We start from the raw sequence: 14,387 nt of genomic DNA, 5'->3' as shown, positions 1-14,387 counted from the left end.
CCTATTCAGCATGCAGTATCATGTGTGTATTCCCATACATAGATGGGTTCCTGTTGTACTCATTCCCTACAGCAAGAATATAACCTGTGATAAACCTGTGGCTGATGGTGGGGTGAGCTGGGTGCATGTGTGATATGGAAGCTATTTGCACCTGACTCACAAATATACCTGGGACATTCTCCTTATGCTGGTTTGTGTGTGGACAATGGTAGTCTGTCATCACTTTATAACTGTGCCTTTTGTGGTCTGCTAGTGATTGGCCAGGCTACCAGTATTCCATGCTAGGGGAACAACTAATGTGATGCTAACCTCTATGTATAATTCCAAACTTGTTTGCAGTTGACAGCTATTTTAGATGCACTCTGCATAGGTTATTTCCACCTGTGTACTGTTTTGAAATATGGGCTCCCATTCATGGTGTGTTCAGCTTTCTGATGGTGACAGATATTGACATCTGGACCTGGACAGTGAGTATGTACAACTGCTGACATAGGTGCAGCTGAGAAGCAGTGTGGTTGGCATTGCAGTTGTTGGAACATGGCCCTGTCACCCACTGAACTGTGCCTAGGCCACTGAGACACAACCATCCAGGCCCACATGCTGACCACTTCCAGGCAATATTAAACACACAACAAACTTACCACACTAACCCCTGCATATTGTACACATGCAACAACGTAGATTGGGACAGCTCTGGCAATCTGTACTCCAGTGATATTACTCCTCAAACTTACATGTTACTGCATTTCTATGTGGGATTGGGGGGATGCACACCAGCAGACTTTAAACATTTGCAATGACTGTACTGGTATTTTGGTTACTCTGTTGGCTTCCATTTCATATTGTATTGTGACCTATCATGCAGAAAGGAGGCACAACAGTAGAGTACACATGTTAGATCTTAATGGCATAAATTTCAGTTTCAGACTTCTTACCCTTCAGAACTAAAATGCAAGTGTCAGACCTGTTGTAGTATGTCTGTGTAGGACTGGTGGGGGGCTGTTCACCATTGCCATCATTTTGGGGCCTTAGCCTGACCTTTCTTTATGGTCATCTACACCTGTCTTTCTGGGTGAGGCTGGTGGTGGATATGTGACCCTCATTAACATCCATATGTGTGACCTATTGACACCCACAGTTATTTGGGCCATCACATGTACTGCGGTGGGGGTTGTCTCCTTGTGTAGTGCTGCCTAGTATGTTGACACCAGTATTTGTTATGAATTTCCTGCTGTCCCATATAGCTGTCTGCTGCTATCCCATTCAGCCACCCAATTCCCTTGCATGCTTGAATCCATATCATACATACAACTATGAGAACATACTACTCCATTCAGTAATTGATAGCAAGGGTGACTTACCTTGTTTCTGGGCCAGTACTGAGGATGGTGCTGGAGGGTTGACTATGTTGGATTAACATAGTACTTTCCCTATACATGGTAAACCTCAGGTAGTGTCATGTTTGGCATCCCTTTTAATGTATGTGCAAGTCGGAGAGCGGTATCAGTCCCTGGGTCCCTACAGTGTCAGTGTGTGTGCTACGTGTTGCCTCTTTGCCAAGGCATGGGCATACTGGGCATGCCTCCTTCTGCCTACAGGGGCAGGGGCAGGATGTTCCTCCTCTGAGTCCCTCCGTGCCTGTGCTGGCCTTGGCAATGGTGGGGGAATGTGTGGCCCTACCCCATGCTGTTCCTTCTGCAGCTGTTTCCACAGGATCATATTGTGTAGCATGGCAAATACTATGAACATTTGTGTACATGTAGCTGGGGAGTACTGCAAGGCTCCACCAGATATGTCAAGGCAGCGGAACCATGACTTGAGCATCCCAAACACATGCTCTACAATGATCCTGGTTTGTGCGTGTGTCTCATTATGGTGTTCTTGCTCAGGTGTGTGTGCATTTCTGATTGGTGTCATCAGCCACAGCTCCAGTGCATAGCCAGCATCCCCCACTAGATGTCCCTATGGGATGTCCCCCCCCCCTCGGCAAATGGCTGATACAGCTATAAGCAATGCCAGATGTGGGAGTCGTGATAGCTTCCAGAGCTGCCAGCCCACACATTCATGATTATGCCCTGGGCATTGCACATGACCTGGCAGTTGATGGAGAGGAAGCCCTTGCGGTTTATGTGTCCCTACCCCACTTGCTGGGTGGTGCTTTGATGTGGATGTGTGTGCAGTCTATAGCAGTAACTACCTCAGGGTATTCTGCTATACTGTGGAAGAGACGCATGCATCTTGTCAATGCTTCTCAGGCGGTGGGGAAATATATGTGCTCATTGGCATGTGGTGTCATGGCATCCAGCAACAGGAGGAGTACCCTGGTTGCTGATGCCTGTGAGACCCCCATGATTACCACAGTTGGTTTTTGGAAGATACCTGTGGCTAGTATTCTTAAGTCTACACATACCTTGGTATCCACTGTGATGGGTTCACCTCTATTAGATCTGTTTGTGAGGTGTGGCCGGCACAGCTCAATGATTTGCTGTAGAATGTCCCTGTTCACCCTATAGTGTTCTACTATCTCCAGCTCATGTAGGCCCTGGTAGGTTACCCTGAGTCTGTACACTCTTCTCCTCCTCCTCATCACTGTGGGTCAGTTGTCAACATTCTCCTCCTCACCACCCTCAGTCTGTAGTACATATTGATGGAGTAAAGCAGTAGCAGCCTCTAACATTTTTGGTTAGCTTTGCCGGTTAAAAGTCTCCCCGTCTGTGTACATCAGTGGTGTAGAGTTTGTGGGAAAAACAGTCTGTAGGGTGTTTGCATAGTTTATAGTAGTGTGCTGGGCTGCTGCATGTGTAATTGGCTGATTCTGATACATTCCACCTGCCAGCAATGCTAGTTCTCCTTGATTGCCTTCCTACTGATGTTTCCCTTTCCCAGTTCCTCCCTGTTTAAGCCCCAAGGTGAGCCGCACATACTTAGTGCTGAAATGTAAACAGCGCTGAATTTCCTCTTTTTTTCTTTTTTCTTTTTTGTTTAAATCCCAGTGCGTGGTGTGCACACCCGTTTAGGTTATGTACATACTGCTTAGGCACATCTGACACACCCCCTTCCTTAGCTGTGCTTAGCTAAGGGCAACCACGTGCCACAGAGCTCCAATGATCTTCCAGCAAACATGACAAACCCCCTTATGAAGCCATTTGGTTCTTACACTTGCACTGTTGTATTCTTGCACCTACATGGTTAGGTACAAGCTGACACCTTGAAGAAATATGTGATTCAGTATAATTCCCCTAATTTACATACCCCAGTGTGTAGGTCATTAGTTACTGCACTAAAACAGACCCTTTCCCTTGATATTGCCCTTTAATTAAACTTTTCTTGTAGCTCATTAGATGGTAAATATTAAAATGTAAATAAGAGTTAGTAAATGTTGGTCTTTTATAAATTCTTGAAACAAAATTCACATTGTCTGATATAAACCAAGTATCAAGATAATTCGTACATTTATTATTATAGTTCCAAGTGAATTTGAAAATGCAGTGATGTTATCTAAATAATGAATAAACTACTTAATAAGATCCCCAGACCATCCCATAAAACAAGAATATAATCTAAGTATCTCAGATATAATTTGCAACATTTATAATAATCAGAATGAAATTCATGGGCTTTGTCCAATGGAAGTAAAATTAAATTTGAATAAATAGGATCAGAGATTGCTCCCATTGCTACACTCTTGATTTGTTTATAGAATTCTCCTTCAAAATAAATAAAATTATTATCTAGGACCATAGCCATCAAATCCATAAGGAGTTCTATCTCATATGCTGAACGGAAAGAACATGCTATCAAACTATCATGAAATATCAAAACCATTCATCCCTCAGGATAGTTTCAACAATATCTATAATTAGAAAACCAATAGGTTTGGACTATACCATTCAGGTCAATCTCCCAAAAAAGTCCCAGGAATCATCAAGGAGATGGAATTTCATGGAGAACATGGGTTTCATATCCTATCAATAAAGGTAGCAAGGGGGTATGCTTTTAATCCACAAGCTGAGATAATTGCTCTAAACTTCAAGTTTTTAATTCCTTTATGAATTTTGGGCATTGCAAATATTGTTGGAACCAAGTGTTTTTAACATTTACAAATGTATATATTTATTCTGTTATTCTCTCATCAAATAATAATTATTCCAAAAATAAATCAATATTGTTATGTGCTATGTTGATTTCATTACAAGAAACATGTAAATTGATTTTGAATAGTGTAAAATTTCAAATATGTTAGCAGAATAATAAATTGCATCCTGAATAAAAGTACTACCCCCTTTATCTGATCTCATAACCATTATAGACATATACTTCTTCAGAGAATCTAACAACTACTTTTCAGAAGATGTTAAGTTATATTTCCTAATTTCTCCATATGTGTTACCTAATTTACATTAATCATTGATACATGCTTTCTCAAATACTTGTATCACCGGATGAATAATTGGATTGAAACAGCATTTCTTCTCAAACAGATAATTATGCTTCTGGGGTACGCCACTTTGTTTATGCTTATAAAAATAAATAGCCAGGTTTAGCTTCCAAATAAATAATCGGCATTGATTCAATAACTGAACATTGAAATTTTGTTAAATGTTATATTAGCGAAAATATGTTTTCAACCATTGTTCACTGCTTGTTACACTGCTATCTCATTGATTCTTTGGCTTGTATTAACATGATAATTGGTCTGTGAATGTTTTTCACACCTGTTACTCTTAATGATTATTTTTATCCATTACTTTTTGATTTAGAGGTTATTATACGAAACATATAGCTATCTATTCATTCTATATGTCTTGGATACGTTCTAAGTAATAATGATAAGTTTTTAGTCAGAGCATTTTATTTGCATGTTTGTATAATACTACAAGTTAAATGATTATTTTTAATTGGCTAAGCACTCCATTCTAGCACTTTTATTGGTTAGAATTTTAGCATGTTTTTATTGGCTGATAATTATAGTAGACAAAGAGATTGGACAGGATTTATATAAATACTTTCTGCTTGCTCAGACATTTTTGAATCTGAAGAAGTGTGGAAGCCACCCGAAAGCACTCATTCTTTTTTTTTATATTTCTTTTATTCTTCAATAAAATTGTTTTATGACTACAGTCATGGTGACTGCACTGGTATATTTTGGGATTTGTATCTACTTTCTACAGTGCTGTTCTTTGGATACCATGAACTACATTCCTTTTCTTATTGATATATATATATATATATATATATATATATATATATATACCCATATATATATATATATATATATATATATATATATATATATATATATACATACATACACACACCCACACACACACACACACACACACACACACACACACACACACACACACACACACACACACACACACACACACACACAGACACAGCTATAGATATATATATATATATATATATATATATATATATATATATATATATATATATATATATATATATATATATATATATATATATATATATATATACAACAACAAGCAGCACTGAGACCACGGTCAGGGCAGGTATGTTCCACTACCACTTCTCAACACAAAAGTTTGTTTGTTGCAACACCTACGGGTATTTGCTACGATTGTACTTGATAAATTATGTCCACATATAAAAGCTCAGCAAAACACTCGGCTGAACAGTCATAAGATGAATATTTCAAGTATATTGTCTTCCCAAGCAGAATGTATATAATCAGCTCTACTTGAATATCAGCAAGTGTAGTTCACTTCCATTACCATAGACGACAACTGCATTCATTAAAACCATCAAGTATTTATTCACATCGAACAATAACTTAAAATACAAACAAAAATAAAAATGAAAACAAAATAGAACAAAGGATAAGAGCTTTCGGGTCTCCTCAATGACCCTTCATCAGATCCATGTATACTGTTCAGTTAATGCCTGTTTAAAAATTACTCTCTACCAATAGAGTGCTAGATGACAGGTGATGTCATATCACACACATCTTCTCAAACCACGCCTCTTGAGCGCTGGTTTCATGGGAAATGTAGTGTTCAGTCCTGGTCTTCTGTGGGCCTGTAGTCTTCCAATCCAATACATTTCTTCCTGCTCCAATCTGTTATTGCTGTTGCCTCCCCTTTTCGAGGTGAGAACAGTTCTAAGCACTCTGAACTTAAAATTATGTCCTTCATTGTCCCTGATATGTTTGGCAAGAGGATTCTTATAATCTTTGAGCCTGATATCACTTACATGCTTGGATAGTCTCTCCTTGAGTTGTTTTACTGTCTTTCCAACATAGAAATGGTCACACAACGAACATGTGGCCAAATATACTATATTTTTTGTGTTACAATCAGCATAGAAACTACAGGTGTATTTCTTTTTGGTAATGGGATGTTCAAAGCTGTTCTCTGTGCATATATACCTGCACATAGTACACCTTCTACATGGAAATGTCCCTCTTCTATCAGAGTTGACATGTGGTACTAGATAATCTTCTTTGCATAACCTTCTTTTCAGATTACTTGCATTCCTATAACCAAACTTGGGTAACTCTCCAATCACTTCTTTGCATTCTTCACTTGATAATAGTATCTTCCAGTTCCTTCGAATGATGTTACATATCCCCTTAGTATATGTTGTGTGTGTGAGAATCATTTTAACTTCTCTTTGCTCATTCCTGTCGTTTCTTGAAAGTACATCTTCTTGTTTTCCTTTTAGGTATGGCTTACCTCTCGTTTCTCTTTCTAACATCACATTGTGTCTCATTCTTACTATCTCTTCTTCTCTGTATCCTCTCACCTCAAAGTGTTCAGACATATCATTCATAGCTCTATCAAGGGTTGCATCATTCGAATGTATCCTATATATATATATATATATATATATATATATATATATTTACACACACACACACACACACACACACACACACACACACACACACACACACACACACACATACACAGGCCTACTTTGTTTCATTGAATCTCATTTCACTGAATTTCATTCCAACCCGACAACATCACTGAAAACACAAATAACTGAAAACTCATTTCACTGAACTGAACTTAGTATATATAAGGTACTGTGTAGAGTACTGTAAGGCATGTAAAATGAATATGCCCTTTCCCCCACTGTAGTGCAATCCTGGAGTTAGTATATATAGTTAGGGGGATGGGGGGCTGTTGGGGGTGCAGTTGGCATAGCCCCCCACTTATTTTGAGGACATATTGTCTTCTGGAGACAGTTAGTCATTGCTGCTGTAACTATGTATGTCTAGTGTTTAAAATGCATTGTTTTGAAGTTTTTGGTAAATTACAATATAAAACAAACAAGGTGGGAGGGGCTACGAACCCCACACACCACCTAACTATATATACTAACTCCAGGTGCTCAATAGAGTTAATAGAATGTATATGGTTTCTATTTTTGGCTCTCTGGGTCCTGTCTATTACCTGGGTGGTCCAGTTGTCCAGTTTGTGCACTCCATTTCTATTGTTTGTGCTAAGAGCTGCATCCTTCAAACACAGGCCAAAAAAATGAAAAAAAAGGGACTGCACTAAAACAGGGAAGGAAAAATATGAGAAAAGGGGCAATTAGTTAAAATGAAGAAAACCAGTTTATGACATATGCACAATAAAATGATAGCTCACATGTGACATGACTACGTTGGGATTTAGACTCTCAAACCATTGCCCCTTCTGAACACAGGATGGGTGACTTATCCCTCTTTGCCACACAAACAGCATTACAGCAAGGAACTGAAATACTTCTATAGACAACCAACTGCAACATCATCTGCAGTGATATCAAACCATATGACAGTTATTTGTAAATTTATTAATTTTTGATGTAGTGCAATTAGTGATCACACAACCTGTTACGATTATTGCTTGCAAATATACAGCTCTGCTACTTTTCTGTGTTTGTTGGCCATTCATCAGTTATCTGGCCAGTAATGTGTGGCATGCAGTGTGCAACCCACTCTATATCATTGGCATTAAAATGTATGACGGTATTAAATGGAAATAATATCATATTCAGTTGCCAACAAATGAAGGGAAGTTTAGATGTTACTGAACACAACTTGTGAATTGTGTGCTGTTTTTTTACATTTCTAGTCTTACATCTAACACTTTGAAGATCTACCCTATGGATGCTTATTTCACACAGACATCTTCCACTGTTATGTCCCCATATGTGACAGTCATAGCATATATATTTGTCACTGTGCAGTCCATACTGTGCCATGTGGAGATGTGATTAGTGTTTCTGCTGCAGCTCTCTCTTCCTTTACATGCCCTCATCTGTGGTATGTTACAGTGTATCATCTTTCATCCTTCCCGGCATTCATCTCTAAACTTCAACTGTATGTCTATATGCATTAAACACACTTCCCATGACTGTTTCTTATAAATGGCAGTCCATGTACCCTTATAGATCATAACACAACTTGAACAGATTGCCTGGAATGGGATTCCACAATACCCAGACTCTCACTCGGTGACTTATCCCTCTTTGCAACACACACAGCATTCCAACAAGGAACTGAAATACATCTATAGATAGCCAATTGCAACATCATCTACAGTGATATCAAACCATATAACTGTTATTTGTAAATTTATTAATTTTGGATGTAGTGCAATTAGTGATCACACAACCTGTTATGATTATTGCTTGAAAATATACAGCTCTGCTTTACTTCTCTGTGTTTGTTGGTCATTCATCAGTTATCTGACCAGTAATTTGTGACATGCAGTGTGCAAGCCACTCTATAATACTGGCATTAAAATGTATGGATGTATTAAATGGAAATAATTTCATATACAGTTGCCAACAAATGAAGGGCAGTTTAGATGTAGCTGAACACAACTTGTGAATGTTGTGCTGCTTTCATACATTTCCAACCTTACAGCTAACCCTTTGAAGATCTAACCCTACACACCCACCTCATGCTAAGGCAGCCTGCATTGCTGTAGTACTTTCCTTCTCCCAACCACTAATCATTCACATTTGCAGTCCATTAACAACAAGCACTGATGGAGTGCCTGCACTATGTTTACATCTCCTACATGAATCCAATAATTTGGGATTTAGCAATTCTAATGAGTTCACACATCATTTGCATCTTCACTGTGCTGACAGCCCTGAATCTTCACCATACAAGGCAATCATGTAGTTAGGGAAACTGAAGGTGAGGAAACTTGTTTATGAGAGAACACAGAAAAGAGGCTTTTACTTTGGGCTATATCTGTACAGAAGATTACTGAACTTGAGAAGGCATGCTTGCATTTTGTCAGCTACATCCTGCATATGCTGAAATGTTAGTGAAGGCTATTGTAAGGTAGGGGGAGCAAAGCTTCATGTCTGTTTTGGCACACACAAGGACATGTTGTTATTGTTACTCTCCTTTTTATTAGTACAGACTACACTCCAGGTTCAACACTTACCTTCTAAATCTAGCAGTTGCCACAGTTTTAATTCAGGGTTGACCCTGTCTGATGACATCAGTACGCAGCCAATACATGGGAAGATAAAGGTTGTATGAGTTGCCTGGCATCAATGTTACTATATGTATGTGTGTAGGAGAAAGGTTTTAGACCCCTAGGTAGAGAGTGAGTGTGCAATGTGTTGTCTCTTAACCAGTTTAAAGGCATATTGAGCATGCCTACATCTGCCTACACCCATAGCAGCTGATGGTTTCCCTGTGGCTACTCATCTGCCTGTGCCTGTGGTGACCTTCACATTGGTGAAGGAATGTGTGCCCCTTCCCCTTGATGATCCTGCTGAAGCTGTTTCCTTAGGATGATGTTGTGTAGCATGGCACATACTGTGAATATTTCTGTACATGCCCTTGGAATATACTGCAGGGTTCCCCCAGATGTATCTAGGCAATGGAAATATGACTTCAGCAGTCAAAACACATGCTCTATGATATTTTTGATTTGATTGTGGGCCTCATTATGGCATTCTTCCATGGGTGTTTGTGTGTGAGTGTGCATTTCTGATGGGTGTCATCAGTCACAGTTCCAGTGCATAACTTGCATTACCCAGTAAATGACCCTGTGGGATATCCCACCTAGCAAACATCTGGTACAGTTGGGAGGTGTGCTAGATATGTGAGTCATGGTAACTGCCAGGGTTGCCAGCACTCATGTTCAAGATAATTCCTTTGGCATCACAAATAACTTGGCAGTTGATAGCATGGTTGCACTTTCAATTTATGTAGAGCTAACTCTGTTCCCTGGGTGGTGTCTTAAGTTCTATATGTGTTCAAGCTAAGGCAACTACTACATCAGGATAATCTGCCACTTGGTAGAACTGTTGCATATTTCTGGCCCTTTCCTCAGAACTACAGGGAAAATATATATGGTCACTGGCATGTTGCAGCATAGCATCCAGGAATTGGTGGAGGATCCTGGGTGCTGATGCCTGTGACACCCCCAGCCTGTCTCCTGTTGGTCTCTGAAAGGTACCTGTACCTAAGATTCTGACTGCAAGACATACCTTTTTCTCCACTGGGATGGGTTCCCCTTGGTTGGCTCTGGCTCAGAGATGAGGACGATAGAGGTTGCAGAGTTCCTGTAGTGTATTCCTATCCACCCTGTAGTGCTCCACAATCTCAATATCATGTAGGTGGTGAAAAATTAAATGGGGTCTGACAACTCTTCTCCTTCTCAGCCTAGGCCTTTCAGCAGCAGCAGCATAGGCTTCAGCTTCTAGCATATACAAATGAATTAAAGCAGCAGCAGCCCCTAACATTCTGTCCATGTAGACTCCTTTTCATGGTTGTACTCTAAAAGTTTTGGAATTTGCATGGAAAAACAGCAGAGTCTACACAGTTGCTTTATAGCTTGTTAAATAGCTCCTCTATGTAGGATTGGTTGATTAACATGCAGTTCAGCTGCTTATGCTGTAATTAGCATGCCACAATGTTTATCTCGGTTGCGTGATGCTAGACATCATGTAGATCCACGTACTGAATACAAAACAGTCCGTATCCAGGTGTGCATTGTGCCGTGATGCATGCACAGTGAAAACGGACCATGTAGGCTTTATCAAGTCCCCCATGTATCAGTGTTAGTACTCGTGTAAGATGACAAATGCATTTTTTTCACTTTTGTAGTTATATAATTTAGATTTTATTCTGAACATATGCGAGTAATATTTTAGAGAAAATATGGGTATTTCTGGATTTAGGTGAGTGATATACCAATAATAAACTTAGAATAACACAGTAACAAAATATGAGAATCAGAGGATAGAATGACAGTGATAGGCATAAAAATTATACATCATTGTTTATAGGTCTTTGCACTTTTAAAGTATTGATTTTGTGCATTTCCTGTTCTCTATACTTCCAAAATGAGAGATCTTAAATAGGTCTTAAATGCAACACTGTACAAGACAAAACCACACATAAAAAACAGCACATATTTGATTAAAACCTTCATCCTTTTTGGAATACTTCCCCTAAAGGGACTTTTTATTGCAGCACTATTATTACTGAAACAGTTCATTGTAAGAATTATTGTTATTTCATACTGGTAGTAAACATTATCAGGAAAGAACTTCTCATTAGATTGCCTTCAAAATATAATGCAGTCCTCTCGGTCTAATGAAGTTGCTTTCATGGAAAAGATCAAAAACATCATGTTTGTGAAGTGATACTTATAAATAGTGTCTGTGACGAGAATCATGTAGAGCACAGACTCCACATATTAGTCCTAGCTACTGCAATACACTGGATACAGCATGCCTATGTGATATAAAATCCGTAATCTAGAGAATATGTGCATATTCTGATGGGCAGTATAGACATAAAGGATTTTCTGCTTTTAGTTGTAGCAGAACCGTACATTTTATGGAGGATATATTTGACATCTGATTTATTTAGCTAAAGCAAACTCATAGACAAGGTTCTGTGTAAAACATGCACTGGTTGGTGATTTTAAAAAGATAGTGTGCACTTCCTCACTTACATAATACCATTGATTATAACCAAAGCCGTTACAAGTTATATGCTACCTGCTTGCAGACTGAAGAGTCAGATAATGGAAGCATTAAACAGAGAAGGTGACATCATCATTGGAGGAATTATGACAGTTCATGCTCAGCTGATATATTCAGACCCTAGCTATAGGGTGAAACCTCAGTCTACATCCTGTGCAGAGTAAGTGATTTTATTTTAATAACTCTTTATTCAGACTTGTTGATTGGAATATTCTTAAACATTTTTAAAACAAGTGAAACAGTTCCCATTACAATTTTCCACTGTTATGGTTAATTTCCAGGAAATCTTTGAAATGCTACACCTGTTGCCATTATAAGCTTTTGATCATATTCAGATTTTACAGTTACGTTTGTATGCATTTAGTCTGGAAATGAGATAGCCCAGACAGCACAGAGCTTAATTTTCTTGGCATTAAACTGAAAACATCGATGACTTACAGTGCATGGACTGAGTCATGAAACACACTGGCCAAATCTGCCTGAATCAGATTCAAGTTTATAAGATATAATTTGCTCAGGACTCTACTTTACACACAGGGCTACAACGCTAGGAAGTCATGTTAGACAGCAATAACATTGCCTCAGAATGTAATAAGCTCACAGGATGTTGAGTGTAGAATTAATTTTGTGGCAAATGCAAACTTTGCTGAGGAGAAACCCAAGTGTCAGATCCCAAATGACATGTGCATAGACATTTCATTCTTTCATTTATTATCTGAATACCCACTTTACCCAGTTCAGGGATGTTGGGAAGCCAGACCCTATTATGTCACTCATTGCTGGCATAAAGTAAAGAAACCAGTACTGGACGGGACATCAGTCTATTAACAGAAAGCACACACACACACACACACACACACACACACACACACACACACACACACACACACACACACACACACACACACACACACACGATACATGCACAAGTAAGGACATGTGAAGAACCACAATTAAACCTACATTATGTCTTCAGAATGTGGGAGGTAATTGGAACACTTGTTAAAAACCTATGTGAATTTAACCAGGAAATGCAAACTCTGTGATGAAAGCTGTCAAATTAATATTTGAACTGCAGAACGTAGGACTTTGAAGCACTGATGTGCTATCCAGGTAAAGGTGTTTGGCTAATAGAAAAGAACACCAACACTTTATTAATTTACCTATAATACTGCTTTCATTTTTAAAAACTTAAAATAACTTCAGTTTTTATTCATAGTAGTATATATTTTTTCAGTAAGTCACTAGTCTACCTGCCCTTATGGATCACTTTAACCTTAATCAATTTTCTCTTAGTGAGAACACTGTATGTCTTGTGCGTGAGGTAAATGATAAACCATTGTACCACCCCAGAACCCTTATCATATCAGTTCTTTGAAAAAAAAAAAATAGTCAACAACTACAACATTTGAGATGAAAGCAATATTATTTAAACAACACTAGATTTCATATAAAATAATAAAAAATAGAAAAACACTAAAATATGATGTGGCATGCCATTATCACATTCCCAAAATTCATCCTAAATAAAATGTTGGGAACATCTACAGCAATTCCCAAAATATGAAGACTGAATGGCAGAAATAATGGATTTCCATATACAAAGTCTGAGATTACATTTTTTTTTAATATTCCCTTTTCTCCTATTATGGCGATCTTGGAGTTGGTATATATAGGTCCGGGATGTGAGGGGGCTTGCCCCAGGCAAAAAGAAGTTTAAAGGAGAAGAACATTTTTCAAGATTCACTCTTTTCCTGTGATTTCATTTTTTTTCGGTGGGGGGGGGGTTGACAGGACTCAGCATTACGATTGCTAGCATGTAAATAAGGAGCCGTTATCATATATACTTTACCCTAATTGTATTGTATTTAATGTTTTTTTTTTAATAATTATATAAAAGAAAGCAATTCCTGTTATTTTAGCCATTTGCGTTCTTGCCCTTGATGCCTAGTACATCAGATGTCTGTGAGTTCTATCACCTCACCAGGTACAAGGATTCAGATTTCGGTGCTGACACAACAGTGTTATAAAGTTGCTGAATCCCCAAAGTAATCTCCTTCAGAAAGAAAATGTTAATCTGTGCCCCCATCCCCATGAGTGGGCAATGCTTTAGAGGAATGCTAAAGATCCCATGAAACTTAGCAAGGACAAATTCCACCTATTGAATCTTCCAAGAGAATAAGACTGAGAAAGTCAAAGAAAGAAAATAAATAAATTAATTAAGTACAGCCACAGGTACATAAGCATTATCTTGAAAAATTATTTCTATGCAAGCTAACTTTGGGTATAAATAAGCATTTAGACTGCTAACATCTAACATTGTTTCCTGGCAACATAGTTGAACTGCTAGGGAATAAAATGCACTTCTGTAAGAAAACTTA

Source organism: Protopterus annectens, chromosome 2.part1 (genome assembly GCF_019279795.1).
Source record: "Protopterus annectens isolate FY-2018-M chromosome 2.part1, PAN1.0, whole genome shotgun sequence".
In the NCBI taxonomy this organism is placed as follows: Eukaryota; Metazoa; Chordata; order Ceratodontiformes; family Protopteridae; genus Protopterus; species Protopterus annectens.
This window is presented reverse-complemented; position numbering follows the sequence as displayed.